Consider the following 17,316-nt stretch of genomic DNA (forward strand, 5'->3'; position numbering starts at 1 on the left):
CCTCGTGTTCCTGCCTGCACTCGCCTTCTCCCCTCCCCCCCACCCCCCAAGGCACTGAAGTTTCCACCTCCATTTGCTTTTCCCAGGATTTTTCCCCCTTCCCTTCTGCTTACCTCTCTACCTTCCTGGACTGTGTATATATTTATACTCTCCGGTCTCTCCCTGGTCTGTGGCTTTCAGATTCCGCCCTTCCCCACCAACCTCCTCTCCCTCCTCCTCCCCTCCGACTAATCCTTCCCTGCAAATCTGCCCTTGCTCCTTTCCCTCTCCTGTCCCTTCTGGCTTTATGCCCCGTACTTTGGCTTCTTCTTCCTCTTCCCCATACCCTCTTTCATTCTGCCCTCACCTTCGTTTCTCTTCCCCACTCCCCCACTCCTTCTTCTCTAGTAAAACCTCCTGTTCATCTGATTTGCCCTAAATTCTCCATCTCCTACAAGCCTTTAAACCCCTGTCCTCTTCCCACCAGTCTTAACTGAATTCTGGAGAACTGGTTAGATCTTCCACTTTGCTTTGCGCTTTTCCTTTCTTTGAACACCTCTTCTCCGCCTCCCCTACCCCAATTCCAGCGTGGAGGTCTGTCTTGCACCCCTCACCCCTTCTTGGTCATCTTCCACACACCCTTATTCTCTCCGTGAGTGTTGCTTTAGCCCCTTTCCCCCTGATCCGCACTCCTGCATGTACTCCTCAGTTCACTTCTCTACCAGTCTTCTTTTGCCTCCTGCACATCTTTTCTCCCCCGATCCCCCAGGCTCCCCAACATGTTACGCGCAGGAGTTGAAATAACGTTTCCTCGGCCGTTGGGCGGCTGTCTCGGAGCAGCTTTTTGCCACTAGCCTCCTTTGCCCGGGCAGGGAGGGGGATTTGGCTCGGATTTAGCTGCGTGTTGGCGGAGTGCGACAAGCCGCCGAGTGCGGCTCTGAAACCGTGGTTGTAGCCGCTTAGGGCTGATGAATAGGCAGGTGTGTGTGTGCCTGGAGGAGACGCGCGCTGTTTGTTCCTCGGGCGGTAGATTGTGTAGGAATGTGAGGAATGCTTTGGGGGCAGAGTATGCACACCCTGCCGCTGCCGCCGCTCCCTGCTCAGCTCTCTCCATTAGCCAGAGGTCACTGGAGCATCTTCTCGGGAGCTGGTGAGGCTCTTACTTTTCTCCGCCTCCTTCCCTCTCTCCTTGCGGCAGAGCGGGCACTGGGGAAGTGTGACAAGCAGATCTGCCTGCCGTCAGCCTGGCAGGCAGTATTCGTGCTTCGGCTCGGTTTTGCGGCATTTTTCTTCAGGAGGATGAATTGGGGGGAGGGGGAAAAAGACTCCCACTTAACAAGGTCATTGGTCGTTGAATCTTCTCAAGTTTGGTTTGCAGTGTTTCATGAGTGTCTGATTTTTGTGTGCCACTGGGTTCTCAGAGAAGCAGAAGGTGGATGTTTTTAGGATGGTGCTGTTGCAAACAACATGGTTAGCCGTTTTAATAATGTCTGTTAGTGCTTGTGAAGGGAGACATAATCTGAAGATTTGTGGACCTCAGATGTCATGAGATTTGTAATTTTTGATCCTGCCATGCTGCTTTAGAATCCCATATAATGCATAATGAATAGAAACAGAGAGGCAGTGTTTGACCAGAGATGGGACAGATAGAACTGTCTGGTACAGTTAAATTAGGGGCTTGTCAATTACCTTTTGAAATAGCAGAGAAATACAATGAGATATAACAATCACAGACATGTCTATTCCAAGATTTATATTTATTAAGAAAGGTCATGTTTCTGGTTTTGTAATTATCCCAGTCCTTTTAGGAGAAGGGGAAGAGGAAAAGAGAATAACTTTTAAGCATGGTGGCTCAATTGAATAAAATGAAAAATTATTGGTATGTTTTTTAAGTGAAAAGTTGATTTTTTTTCTTAACATGAAGGAAACAAGTTGAAGAATGCTTTTGATATATTTTTAAAGAGAGGAGAATTTTTTCGTTTGCAATATTTTACATTCTCTTTCATTTGGCTATGTGACTTGTCTTTTTGGTGACACTTTTAGTAACAAGGTCACAGATGATTTTGTACAAGTACATTAAACAAAATTTGTTGGAAGCTTTCCTTTCTGGTGTTGTAGAGAAACCTTAATGGAAACAAACAAAATTATTGTCTGGGGGGAAGGAACGAAAAGTAAAAGTGATTATGTATGTTGCTTTGAGAGACCTACTGTGTGTGCTTTATATGGGACACATTTTGCTTTTGAGAATGTTATCTATAAACTCCTCCGAAAATTTTGGATCAGACTCAGGAAAATGATAAATTTATTTGCCAAATTAAGATATTTTTCTGTGATCACTTGGCTTGTATTGAGCCATGAAGAGTATAGCATGAAACTTTTGTATGAAAACTGGACAAGGCAAAATAGAAAACAAAAACTTAGAGAAAATTACACCTTACCACTGAAGCTTTCTTATACCTATGTTTACAGTTGATGAACATTCTAAATTAAGGGTCTGCTTGATATCTATCATTGTAAAGGACATAGATTTTTGTAATTGTAGCAGCAAACTTTTATTATGTAACATTTTAGAACCAGTGACAGTACAAGGTAAATTATATTGTTATTTGATTTGAAATTCATTCTAAAGGATAGAGAACAGGTTGTTTCCTTGCTGTATTCTCTGTTGCAAATTGAAATAGCTATATATATACTGTATACATGTTTTAGGTAGATGGTTTTAACTGCTTGAGAGACCTTTCTGTATTCAATCATGCATTCTAAAGTTTTGATTCTGTTTATAGAAATTGCTCCATTATGTTTGATTCACAAGAGCAGGGGTTCTTCACCAAAGCCTAGTCTCAAGAGTAATGTTTTTAAATGCATAGAGTAAACATAGGATCACATAGGAAACAATTGTATTGCTATAATGATGTAATTTTATTTTCCCATCCAAGTTTTGGGACCCCCTGAAATCTGTCCGTGGTGTGCAGTATTAAATTCTGTAGTATTGAGGAAGGTACTGTGACCTTATGACCAGAGATGATAGAAAATAATATAACTTGTGATTTAATTCAAAATACAAAATGCTTTTTCACTATATTCTAAGATAGTTTTGTAGGTCATACTACAAAATCCAAACTGCAGAAACTGCCCTATAATCTCATTCATATTTTCTTGTAAAAAGGTGATAAAGATGTTAGTGCTACATTTGGATTTTAAGAGAAAATTTAAACAATCATATGATCGTAAATATTATATTAGCATTTGCATTTCATCTGGAATATACCAATCAGTTGATGAAATAACATTTGGGGAATTTTATAAAATCTAGGGTATGTGTTATAATCTGCAAATAATATCTCTGTTCCTCAGGTTGTTTATTTCTGTTATAGAATTAATGCCTGTATCCCTCCCTTTAAAGATGAATGAAAGGTTTATTCAAGATTCTTCCAGTGCATAAACTACCCATGGGAATTGTTAGGTACTTTTGGAAGTTGCTTTAATTTGTTCAGTCTGCTAGGGTATAGTTACTACTTCAGTGTACTAAATGGTACCCTAGTGGCCTTTCTGCCAGCTCTGAAATGCTACTCATTGCAACACAATTCTAGTGGGCTAGATATGTGTAGAAAATGAATAATGGCATGATATTTAAGCAGCTGTCTTAGGACTAAAATGAGGTAGTGGCAAAGGAGGAGAGCAGAAACAAAACTTTGAGGATAAGCTGACTTACAACTTCATAAGATGTGGTATTGTCTTCATTGCTGGCAAGCAACAGCAAGAGTAGACAGTTTTCACTGTGTTCCTTCTGGCTTGGATTTTTTTTCTCCTTTTGGCTCCTTTTGAAACAAAATGCAGTCTCATGAGTTCCCTTGTTTTCTCAAACAAGCATAACATCCTTTTAAGGCTTCAAAAAAGTTTTACTACTAGTAACATGGGGAAACTGAGTTTAAAAGGCTCCCACTTATTTCCTCCCCTCTCCCACCATTGAGATAAAGGGGCAGCAAAATCCCAGACTGTTACATAACAAACCTTACATTTGTTCAACAAGACCTACTATTTCCTCTGTATTCTAGAGAGAAGAAAAAGAGCTTTGCACTATGAATGTTTAATTATTTCATCTTAGTAACTGAGCAGGTTATCAAGATCCTTACCAATTTCTTTCTATTAAGGATCAGGTTGTTGTTTTGATGATTCCTAGGGTAGATATTTCTGTGTAAGGAGTGTATTAGGACAGTATAATATTCACATTATTTCCTAAGCTACCATGAAAGAATGCAACAACACTGTATTCACTTGAAATATATTGGCTTAGCAACAATAGGGTTGTTATAAATTTCAGTAACAGAAAAGTAGAATCATTCTTAAATTGTGAAAATTGCGAGCTTGCTATGTGTGATACTCCCAAATCAATTAAACTCAGAAATATGGCAACACATTTCTCTTGAGTCATTGTGAGGCACAGAAACATGCCATGCTCTTGTGAAGTCAGTGACACAAAGGATTTCTAAGGGAGATGATGGCTAACTGGTGGGTAGGAGAAAGTTCACTGGACTATATGTAAATAGAAGACCTAGTCTGGTTTTTGTTAGGTCTGGTTTTTGTTGGTTGGTTGTTGTCCTACATACTCAAAGAGGACCAAAATAACATCACTGTGCTAGAGTCAGGTTTCAATATGTCTGACTGTGGCTGATCAGACCAATACAGACTTGTAATGCTCTGCCACAGGTTAGGCACAAATAGTGTAAACATTTGGGGTAGATACTTTAAATTTGCGCATCCTGCATTTCCTTTGAGCTGTTTCACTTCTGCTTTGCATAGAGCACAGCACCTTCTGTGATGTGGTCATGCCATGCTGAATGGTCCTGTGCCTGTGTCTCCCATGTTACACAATCAATTCCAAAGTTCTTAAACAAGACCTTAAGAGTGTCCTTGTATCATTTCTTCTGATCACCATGTGAACTTGTGAATTCTCCATAAAACAGTCCCATGTGAATTCTCCATAAAACAGTCTTTTTTGGAAAGCTTATGTTTTGCATTCAAACAACTGGCCAGCCCATCGGAGTTGTGCTCTCTGAAGCAGAGTGAGAATGTTTGGCAGTTTACTTGAGTAAGGACCTCAGTGTCTGGTACCTTATCCTACCAGGTGATCTTTAGAATCTTCCTAAGACAGTTCAAATGGAAGCGATTCAGTTTCCTGGCATGGTGCTGGTAGACTGTCCAAGTTTCACAGGCATCCAACAATGAGGTCAGCACAATGGCTCTGTAGACCTTCAGTTTGGTAGCCAGTTCAATACCTCTTCTCTCCCATACTTTCTTTCAAAGCCTCTCAAACACTGGCACTGTGTGGGTCAACTTCATTATAAATGTGTTCATCCTTGGAAAGTACACTATCAAAGTAAGTGAACTTACCTTGTTGTAAGTTTGAGTTCTGTAACTAACTAGTGGAGGCTCACATACAAGCAATTATCTTACCCCTTCTATAATGCACACACCTAGATCCTCACATTGCAGGTAATATTTTTGTGACTTCTTTTCTACTCTGAGGCTTCCCTTGATGTTAATTTTACCTTTTACCTGTAAAGATGTATTACATTTGGCTCTCCAAATTTAATTCTATACACTGTGTGGTATGGACTCCCCCTTCCCCCCCACCCCATGACCCTTTAAGCTCAGCACATTTAGAAGAGCAACTGAGAGGAGTACCACCTCTAGACTGCCATAAGGGTGATAAAAAGCAATTACATTGGGGTGTTCAGGGCAATAGCACAGCACTGCAAGCAATTAAAGCATAATTAATTGTGAGAAAGTTAGTTTGCTTTCTAGAGATAGAATAAAAATATGAAATCTCATGGGTCTGGGTATTTTGAGAAAGAAAGTAACCAAAATTCACATGAACTAAGAGGCTATTGGTTTCTCCAAGTGATTATCGTTATAGAATAAAATCAGCTAACAACACGTAAAGGAATATGCCTATGGAGATCCTTGAAGTATGTAGCACTTGAAGTCTTTAAAACTGCTTACAAGAGTACTTGTTCAATGCCAGAAAGAGTAGGAGGTATGAGTAAACATACCATGATAAATTTGATAACTTTAAAAGGTAGAACATCATATTTCCTGTTCAAAGAAGTGGAAATTGAAATAGTTAAAAGATATGTTTATATTTTATATTACAAGCCTAATCCTTTGCATTGAAATTTTGCATAATGCCTTTGTAAAGTGTGGTTGACTATCTGCTTAGGAAAAGGTGTTAGAAAGTTGTTCATTGTTTTATGGACCAGTTGATAGGTCCACAAATTGATTCCTTTAGGCATTTGTAGATTTTTATTAGGCATCGTTAAGTGTGTTCTTTTTGTGTGTGATGTTATTCTGAAACATTATACATATACCCTGAACTTTAGTAACTTGAAAAATTTATCTAAATCTTTTTTTGAACATATTTAATATTTAAGACCTTAATAGTACTTATGATTCCATATTTTATATTCTGATTAGCAAGGAATTTTGGTAAAGAAGTATGAGAATTTTCAAGGTCAAGCAAGGGATATCTCTGGATTCTTAGATTTCCTGTATATACACCATCATATAGATAGACTTGCATAGGTTTTGCCAACATGTAATACATGCTTAGGTAATCATGAGGATTCTATATACATTACTCATATCCATTTGTAGTCTTTATATTTCCAGACTGGGGCAGCTAGGTGGTGCAGTGGATAGAGCACCAGTGCAGGAGTCAGGAGGACCTGAGTTCAAATTTTACCTCAGACACTTGATACTCACTAGCTGTCTGACCTTAGGCAAGTCACTTAACCCCAATTGCCTCATCTGAGTCCTTTGCAGTCATCCTGATGAATATCTGGTCACAGGATTCAGATGGCTCTGGAGGAGGAGTGAGGCTGGTGATCTGCACAGCCCTCTCTCACTCAAAACAAAGTCAAGTGCAAGTCATGTCATTATTTCTCTGATGGCATGGTCTTCTTCAGCAATGAAGGATGAACACACACATTTCCAGACTAAAGAATCCTAATGTATTATTTTTTTCAATCCTGTCTTTAGTATATGAAGATGAATCTACTGACTTACTAGGGGTAGAATATGCACTATGAATTGTGTTTCTAGAAATAGTGGTGGATTTACAGTAGTTTTTATCTACTGCTCCTTTGTTGTACATTAAAAGGGGTCTCAGAGGCTACCTAATTCAATATGTACTTGAATTAAAGAATTACTCTTCAACATGCAGGAAAGGAAAATGCACTTGCCTAGGGTAGCCCATTCCAGTTTTGTACAGCCCTAATTTGTTAAGACATTTTTCCTTAGAATAAATCTAGTTCTCTGTAGCTTCTATTTTTTAATTCCTATTTTCTGTCTTCTGGGCCCAAACAGAATAGATGAAGCCCTTTTTGCACGGTGCTTTAGAATGATGTTGTATGTCCCCTACCCACCTGAGTCTTCTCTTTTCTAAGTTCTCCCTTCTTCATCATTTTAGTTGCCTTTCTCCAGATCATTTCCAGTTCTATTATATGAGTCTCGAGGTTTAACTATAATACAGTCCACTTTTAATATAAGAATGAGATTCATACTATCTCTTTCTGTTGAGAAGATGTAGAGGCAAGGTGGGATAGTGGCTAAAATGCTGAGTCTGATGTCAGTTGTTAATACTGTTCATAGCTAAGATTTATATAGTGCTTTACAGTTATCTCATTTTGTCCTCACAACAAACCCAGGAGGTAGGTGCTATTATAATAATAGCATATAGAGGATAATCCTCATTTTACAAGTGAGGAAACTGAAGCATACAGGTGAAGTGACATCCAGAGTCAGACAGCTAGCAGTTGTCTTGGGCAGGATTTGAACTCAGTTCTTTCTGACTCCAGGTCCATTGTTCTGCCCACTGGGCTACCTAGCTGCCTAATCCTCTGGTTGAAATATTGTCTCTGATACTAGCCATGTGACTTTGGGCATGTAACTTTAATTTGTCTCACTGAGTCAGTGGTGTCCATCTAGGCCCTGGGGAAGGAGGGCTCCATAATGGCAAAAGCAAGCCTTTGTATAACAAAGAGGATATCCATCTCCCCTCAAAATTAAATAAAATAAAAAGCCTCATTTTTTTTTAAATCCAGAAGCCTTTAGGAGCTGTTCTCCTACTTTAGAATTTTAAAACTTATTTATTTATTAACAATATAAGGTATATTGATATGAAAAAGACAGAGATACGGCATATCTCTGTCTAATGGACTGCTGTAGAAGTGTAGAAGAGAGGGATTTGAAAATCAACATTTACTGGGTTATAATGAAGGTGATACACAAACTGGATCTTGCAAATGGACAAACATCATGTGGAAGAAGTGGCTTTCCATTTTAAGAAAGCAGCATGACTGAAGGTATGTAGCTGGGAAAGCATATATCATGCTTATGGAACAGTGGGGAGAGCAGTCTGCCCAAAGCACTGAGTTATTAGTATTTGGGAATTATGAGAGAGATGGTTGGGGGTTATTGATGATCAAGCTGAGGAGTTCAGATTACAAGTATTTGGGTGCAGCTTGGGTGGTGACAGTGTCTTGACTTTATATTCAACCAAACATTACTGTTGTTACTGGAACTATGAATTTGTACTACTGTTTTGGAAAGCATGTTGAATTACAAAAGTAAAATGACGAACATGTCCATAACCTTTGCCCTAGTGATTCCATTATTAAGCATATTCCCCAACGGGGCCGTTGATAAGAAGAAAAGTCCCAAATATATACTTTTTTGTCATAGCCAAGAATTGGAAGTAAAGTAGATGCCGATCAGTTGGGGAATGGCTAAACAATTGTGGTACATTAATATAATGGAGTATTACTATCCTGTAAGAAAGAGCAAATATGATAAATACTGAGAAACATGGAAAGATCTATATGACATGATGTAGAGTAAAATAAGAAGAGAGCCAGAAGACAATATGCACAGTGATTATTGCAATATACAGTTATGCCTTATACATCATGATGGTTAGGGGCACAGCATCCTCATGATCTGGAAAATCTAATCTGCCTAACACTTTTTTGCCCTCCTTTCCTTCTAGAGAAGTATGTATATTTTCTTTTATGTGATATTTACAGTACCTTATTGTAAAATTTGGGTTAAGCATTTCTGAGTTTCGAAACTTTTTCTATGTTGTCTGCTGGTCCATGTTGTCTGCTAGCTCTTCCTTGTCATCTGTGTCTTCTATAAAACTCCCCTCAAATTTCCATTTACAGTAATTTCTTATGGTGACTTGTGATATGTCAAAACTGCAATGAGGAAGATCTTAATGTGGAAGGGATGACTGTAAATGGAAAGAAAAGTCACAATAAAAATCAAAAGAGAATGTTCCAAAATTATAAAGAACAAGCATGTCTTCCAAAAAGAGATGTAAGAAGATATCCCTTAGCTGAGGTAGGAAGTCAGCAAGTGTTATACATTGAACATAAATTTGAACTTTTTTGATGTTTTGATGAAATACATCAAAAAGTATTTCTGATACTGATCTCCCATTTTTCTTTTTTATCTTAAAACAATACTATTTGTATTTATATTGGCTCTCTGGGAGTTGAGGAGGGATATTGGGGGAAAGTACAGTAACAAAAAAATCAATTCAAACTTATTTTTTCTTAAAAGACTATGCACTGAGATTTTTTAAAAATGACCTTGACCCCAAGAAGTTTGCATTTTACTGGGAGAGTAAAAAGTGTACACAGATATAATACAAAGTAAATTGAAAAGGGAGAAAGTGCTAACATTTGGGAGAGGGGATTCATGAAGAAAGCTGCAGTTGAGCTAAGATATATATATTAGGATAGAATTCTGAGAGGGAGGGTGACAAAAATGTAAATTCAAGGCTTAGAGCATGGCCCGTACAATTAGTAATCATTAATTGTCTACTATGTGTCAGGTACTATGAATATAATTTCCTTGAGAAGGAGTGGTTTCATTTTTGACTTACGTATCTGAGTGTTTATATTCTAGGGGAGATATAGCATGTACATAAATAAGTAACTATAAAACATATGAAAAGGAAACAAAAGGTAATTGTTGGGGATGGACTTGGGTTACCATAATCTGTGGAAATCAGGAAAGATCTGATTATGTCAGATGTTTCATTTGAGGTGAGCTTTGAGGGAAGGGGAAGCAGGATGAAGAAGAATGCATCATAGGCGACGGTGACAACCTGTACAAAGATGGAGACTTGGAAAATAACATGTCATGCATGAGAAATATTAAGTTAGACCATTTTGGTTTGAGTATAGAAAACATAAAAGGGAGAATTGTGTAATAAGCTTAGAGAGGTGTATTGGAGCCATAATGTGAAGGACTTTAACTGTGTTATCATAAAGCCAAGAAGGAGCCATTGGAGCTTTTTTTGTAGGGAGTTGTGCTTGGATTTTAGGAAGATCACTATGTGGCATCTGTGAGGAGAATAGATTGGAGAGTATTAAGGAATGAGGTAGGGGTTCCAATTAGGGTTCTATGGCATTAATCTAGGTAAAAGATGATGGGGCCTGAACTAGGGTGGTTGTGGTAGAGGTAAGAAAGTGACTATAACAGATGTCTTGTAGTGGAATGAGCAAAACTTGGCAGAGGATTGGAAATGAGGGATAAGGAAGAATACGTTGAGTGACTGAGGTTGTGATCAAATGGACAGAGATGGGATATGGAGTATCAGGGCCAGGAAACAGCAAGTAGTCCATTTAGTTTGGACATATATTTCATAGTCAGTAAGCATTTAAGTACCTTCTATATGTCAGGCATTGTGTAAAGACTGAGGATGCAAATAGGAAAAAGACCTTAAGCAGTTTACAATTAAATAAAAAAAGACAGTACTGGAAAGAAAGATGGGAGGAGAAAGGGTACCGGAGGGGAAGATGGAGAAGCCAAAGAAGTCCAAAATGAGTCAGAATGAGTGCAGCTGAATAAGAAATGAAATATCTTAGCAGATGTCAGTTCTGTTCTTCTTCTTAAATGGTAGAGCTTATGGTTTCACCCTCCAGTTAGAGGAGCAGAGTTGGTAAGTGAGAGGAAGTAGGTGTAAAATTAGATAAAAGAGATAGGTAAAAGTGAGGTTATGGAGGACCTCAAGTGCGAAGTTAGAGTTTGTCTTTTAATGTCCAGAAAATAGGGAGCCACTAAAAGTGTCTGAGGCTGTCCTTTACCAGATGTTTTAAGGGGAGTTTCTTAGGAGAGTTTTCTTTTTTTTTTTCAGTTTATTATTTTTAAAGTTTTTTTAATTTTTGAGTTTCAAATGCTCTCACTTCTTCCCATGCCCTCTCCCACCCACTGAGAAGGCAGGCAATATGATATCAATTATACATGTGAAATCATGCAAAAGAATTCCATATTAGCCACACTTTTTTTTTAAAGCAAGGAAAAAAGAATTATACTTGAGTTTGTACTCATTTCAGCAGTTCACTCTCTGGAGTGGATCGCATTTTTTCATCATGACTACTTTAAAATTGTCTTGGATCATTGTATTGATCAGAATAGCCAGGTTTTTCACAGTTGATTATCATTATGATATTGATGTTATTGTGGACAGTGAACTTCCACTTCTCACTTCACTTTATATCTGTTTGTAATAGGTCTTTCCCATGTTTTACTGAAACCACCCCATTATCATTTCTTACAGCAATAGTACTTCATCACAATCATATACACAACTTGTTCAGCCATTTCCCAATTGATGAACATTCCCTTGCTTTACAATTCTTTGCCATGACAAGAAAGAGTTCTTATAAATATATTTGTACATATAGGTCCTTTTTCTTTTCCTTTGATCTCTTTTGGATACAAACTTAGTAGTGGTATTGCTGGATCAAAGGGAAAGCACAGTTTTATAGCCTTTGGTCCTAGTTCCAAATTGTTCTTCAGAATGGTTCTTAGACCAGTTCACAACTCTACCAACAGTTTATTAAGATACCTTTTTCCCCTCATCCCCTCGAGTACTTTCCATTTCTGATAGGTGTGATACCTTACCTCAGAGTTGTTTTAATCTGCATTTCTCTAATTAATAGTGATTTAGACCATTTTTCCATGTGATGATAGATAGCCTTAATTTCTTTATTTCTTTTTAATTAATTTATTTTTAGTTTTCAACATTCATTTTCACAAGATTTTGAGTTCCAAATTTTCTCCCCATCTCTCTCCTCCCCCCACCCCAAGACACCATGCATTCTGATTACCCTTTCCCCCAATCTGCCCTCTCTTTTATCACAGCCCTCTTTTCCCTTATCCCCATCTTCTCTCTTTTCTTGTAGGGCAAGATAGATTTCAATATCCCATTACCTGTATTTCTTATTTCTCAGTTGAAAACAAAAATGATTCTCAACATTTGTTCCTAAAACTTTGAATTCCAACTTTCTCCCTTCTTCCCTCCCCACCCATCCCCACTGAGAAGGCAAGCAATTCAATATAGGCTATATATGTTTCAATACAGGTAGTTATGCAAAAGACTTCCATAATAATCATGTTGTGAAAGACTATAATTCCCTCCATCCTATCCTGCCCCCCATTTATTCTGTTCTCTCTTTTGACCTTTTTCCTCCCCAAAAGTGTTTACTTTTAATTACTCCCTCCTCCCATTTACCCTCCCTTTCTATCATCCCTACACACACCCCACTTATCCCCTTCTCCCCTACTTTCCTGTAATGTATGATAGATTTTCATACCAAATTGAGTGTGCGTGTTATTCCCTCCTTAAGCCAAATGTGATGAGAGTAACTTCACTCTTTTTCCCTCTCACCTCCCCCCTTTTCCCCACCCCTGAAAAAGCATTTCCTTGCCTCTTTTATGAGAGATAATTTGCCCCATTCCATTTTTCCTCTCCTCCCAATATATTCCTCTCTCACCCCTTAATTTTATTTTTTTAGATATCATCCCTTCCTATTCAACTCACCCTGTGCCATCTGTCTATATGTATATAATCCCTCCAACTACCCAGATACTGAGAAAAGTATCAAGAGTTACATATACTGTCTTTCTATGTAGGAATGTAAGCAGTTCAACTTTAGTAAGTCTCTTATGATTTTTCTTTACTGTTTACCTTTTCATGCTTCTCTTGATTCTTGTGTTTGAAAGTCAAATTTTCTATTCAGCTCTGATCTTTTCATCAGGAATGCTTCAAAGTCCTCCATTTCACTGAATGACCATTTTTTTCCCTTGAAGTAATATACTCAGTTTTGCTGCATATGTGATTCTTAGCTTTAATCCTAGCTCCTTTGACTTCTGGAATATCATATTCCAAGCCCTGTGATCTCTTAATGTAGAAGCTGCTAGATCTTGTGTTACCTTGATTGTATTTCCATAATACTCGAATCATTGCTTTCTGACTGTTTGCAATATTTTCCCCTTTACCTGAGAACTCTTGAATTTGGCTGTGATATTCTAGGAGTTTTCCTTTTGGGATCTCTTTAAGGAGGTGATCAATGGATTCTTTCAATATTTATTTTACCCTCTGGTTCTAGAATATCAGAGTAGTTTTCCTTGATAGTTTCATGAAAGATTATGTCTAGGCCCTTTTTTTGATCATGGCTTTCAGATAGTCCCATAATTTTTAAATTGTCTCTCCTGGATCTATTTTCCAGGTCAGTTGTTTTTCCAATGAGATATTTCACATTGTCTTCTATTTTTTCATTCTTTTGGTTTTGTTTTGTAGTTTCTTGGTTTTTCATAAAGTCGTTAGCTTCCATTTGTTCGATTCTGATTTTTAAAGAACTATTTTCTTCAGTGAGCTTTTCAACCTTCTTTTTCTGTTTGGCTTTTTAAAGCATTCTTCTCCTCATTGACTTTTTGGACCTCTTTTGCCATTTGGGTTAGTCTATTTTTAAAGGTGTTACTTTCTTCAGTATTTTTTTGGGTCTCCTTTAGCAAGTTGTTGACTCACTTTTCATGATATTCTTGCATCACTCATTTCTCTTCCCAGTTTTTCCTGCACTTCTCTTACTTGATTTTCAAAATCCTTTTTGAGCTCTTCCATGGCCTGAGACCACTGCATATTTTTTTGGAGGTTTTAGATGTAGAAGCCTTGACTTTTATGTCTTCCTCTGATGGTATACTTTGTTCTTTCTCATCTAAAAGTATGGAAGAAAATACTTGTTCACTAAGAAAGTAACCTTCTATAGTCTTATTTTTTTTTCCTTTTTTAGGGCATTTTCCCAACCAGTTACTTGACTTTTGAGTCCTTTGTCAAGTGGAGGGTATACTCCAGGGGCCTGTAAGTTCTCAGTTCCTCCAAGGTGGGACAGTCAAGGGAGAGGAATTTACTCCTCTTCTCACCTGTGCTCTGGTCGGTGAGCCAGGATTCCCTCTCCAGAGCCTCCACCAGCTCTACCACGCCAGCACTCCTCCTTACCCCAGAACCGCCACTCAGACCTGAGACCCAGATTGGCTGCTGAGTTCCCCGAGGGTCTTTAGGCAGAGGGCTTCAAAAATGGACTCAACTGCAGCAGTGGCTGCCAGCCCTGGAACCAGGGCTAGGTTCATACCCTGTTTCCTTCTCACTCAGGGGAAAGAGCTTTCTCACTGACCTTTGAAGCTGTCTTTGGTGTTTGTGCATTGAGAAATCTGGGAACCACAGTGATTCTGTGCCCTAAAGCCTGCTCCACTCCTGTTCCTGCCACACTGTGCTGCGCTGCCAGAACTGGGCCATGCTCCCCTCTGAGCCCAGTGTGATAGACCTTTTCTGTCAGCCTTCTAGGCTGTCTTGGGCTGGCAGTCTCTTTCAGTCTATCATTTTGTGGCTTGTGTTGCTCTAGAATTTGTTTAGAGTCATTTTTTTTACAGGTGTTTTATCGACTATGGGAGTAGAGCTAGAGCAGGTTCATCCTTCTACTACAGCATCTTGGCTCTGCCCTCGATAGCTTTAATTTCTTCGTCTGAAAACTGCCTGTATATATCCTTTGACCATTTATCATTTGGGAAATGACTCTTATTTTTATAAATTTGACTCAGTTCTGTACTTGGTATTTATTTCAGAAATGAGGCCTTTATCAGGACAACTTACTGCAAATATTTTTGATATTACTTCATTATCTATGGTGTATTTTAACAAAATATAGTTTCCTCAATTATCTCTTCTATTTAGGTCTATTTTTTATTTTGTCTGTCTGAGGTCATGACTGCTGCATGTGCTGTTTTTTGGTTTTGTTTTGTTTTGTTTTTAATATAAGCATATTGAATTCTGCTGCAACCCTTTATTTTAACTCTATGCGTGTCTCTTTCTGTTGGTTTTTAATCCATTTTGTTATCCACTTTTGTTTTGTGGGTCAACTTAATTCCATTCACATTTACAATTATGATTACTATCTGTGTATTTCCCTCTATCCCATTATCTTCTGTTTTATCCTCTCTCTTTTTATCCTATCCCCTCCCCAGAGGTCTATTTTGAAAGAAAAAAAATCTATTTTGCTTCTAATCACTACCTCCCTTAATCTAGCTTCCTTTTTGTCATTCTCCTCCTCACTACCTTTTGTTATCCCTTTCTTCTTCTATTTCCCTATTGGGTAAGTTATATTGCTATACATATCTAAGTGTGTGTATATATTCTTCCTTCTTTGAACCAATTCCGGGGAGAGTAAGGTTCAAGCATTGCCTGCCACCCAAATACCCCATTTTTCTCTTCCATTGTAAAGACTCTTCCTGTATGCTGTTTTAGATGAGGAAAATTTTTCTTATTCTACCTCTCCCTTCATGCATCTCTCTCTCTCACCCCTTTATTTTTTTTGGATCATTCCAACATAATAGACTCACATCCATACCTTCTGTATATATAAGCTCTTTTTAACTGCCCTAATAATTGTTAAGTTCTCAAGAGTTACATGTATCATCTTCCCATATAGAGATATAAAATTTAACTTCATGGAGACCATTATGATATCTCTTTTATCTTTACCTTTTTTATGTTTATGTTTAATCTTAAATGTGTTTGAATGTTAGATTTTCTATCCAGTTCTGGTCTTTTCATCAGGAATACTTGAAATTCATCTTATGTCATTGAATATCCAGTTTTCCTCCTGAAGGATTGTATTCAGTTTTGGTAGGAAGGTGATTCTTGGTTGTAATCCTATTTCCTTTGATGTCCAGAAAACCATATTCCAAGCACTCAGGTCTTTTAAGGTAGAAGCTTGTGTTATCCTGACTGTGGATTCACAGTATTTGACTTGTTTCTTTTTTGGTACTTGCAGTATTTTCTCCTTGATCTGAGAGGTCTGGAATCTGCTGTAATATTTCTGGGAATTTTCATTCAGGGATCTCTTCTATGAGGTGATCAGTGGATTCTGTCAATTTCTATTTTATCCTCTGGTTCTACAATATCAGGGCAGTTTTCCTTGATAATTTCTTAAAAGATGATATCTAGGCTCTTTTTTTTTGATGATGGCTTTCAGGTAGTCCAGTGATTCTTAAATTATCTCTCCTGGATCTATTTTCTAGGTCAGTGGTTTATCCAGTGAGATATATTTCATGTTTTCCTTTGTTTTTTTCATTCTTTTGATTTTGTTTCTTTCTTGATCTGTCATGAAAGTCATTAGCTTCTATTTGCCCAGTTCTAATTTTTACTGAATTATTTTCTTCAATGAGCTTTTGTACCTCTTCCATTTGGCCAATTCTACTTTTTAAGGTTCTCTTCAGTGAATTTTTGTACTTTTTCAATTTGACCAATTGTTTTTCAAGGCATCCTTCTCTTCATTGAATTTTTTTGTCCCTTTTACCATTTTGCCTATTCTGGTTTTTAAGGTATTATTTTCTTTGTCATTTTTTGTGCCTCCTTTACCAAGTTGCTAACTCTTTTTTCTTGTTTTTATTTTTCATCAATCTCATTTCTCTTCCCAATTGTTCCTCTACTTCTGTTGCTTGATTTTTGAGATCCTTTTTTGAGCTCTTCATGGCTTGAGACCCAATCAAAATTTTTTTTTGAGACTTTGCATGTAGCAATTTTTACTTCTTCTGAGTTTGTGTTTTGGTCTTCCTTGTGACCATAGTAACTTTCTATAGTTAGGATCTTTTTCTGTTGTTTGCTCATTTTCTAGCCTATTTCTTGACTTTTATCTCTATGCTAAAATAGAACTTTGCTTCTGAAATGGAGGAGTCACTGTCCCAAACTTCAGGCTTTTTGTGCAGCTATTTTCAGAGATAATTCTGGAGACCTTTAAGTTTTTGACTCTGCCAAGGTGGTGTGATCTAAGGAGAAGTGTGTTCACTACTCTCCTGCATCATGCTCTGGTTTGTGAGTTATCACAAGCACCTTTTTCTGCCCTGGAACAAGGGTTCCTATTCCCCTGAGACCTCAGACTCTACTGTGATTGTGCTCCTCTTCCTGCTGGGACTAAGATCTAGGATTGTGAC

General features: G+C 37.9%; 1 protein-coding gene and 1 pseudogene across 8 annotated transcripts in view; both read left to right on the forward strand.

Moving 5' to 3' along the window:
- The window catches only part of PKP4 (plakophilin 4), a 256,480-nt gene that overhangs the window by 307 nt on the left and 238,857 nt on the right, over positions 1 to 17,316 (forward strand). The gene's annotated exons all lie outside the window — the stretch shown is intronic.
- The window catches only part of LOC140505760 (ubiquitin-conjugating enzyme E2 C pseudogene), a 67,345-nt pseudogene continuing 50,029 nt past the window's right edge, over positions 1 to 17,316 (forward strand).

Source organism: Notamacropus eugenii, chromosome 5, assembly GCF_028372415.1.
Source record: "Notamacropus eugenii isolate mMacEug1 chromosome 5, mMacEug1.pri_v2, whole genome shotgun sequence".
NCBI classification, from domain to species: domain Eukaryota; kingdom Metazoa; phylum Chordata; class Mammalia; order Diprotodontia; family Macropodidae; genus Notamacropus; species Notamacropus eugenii.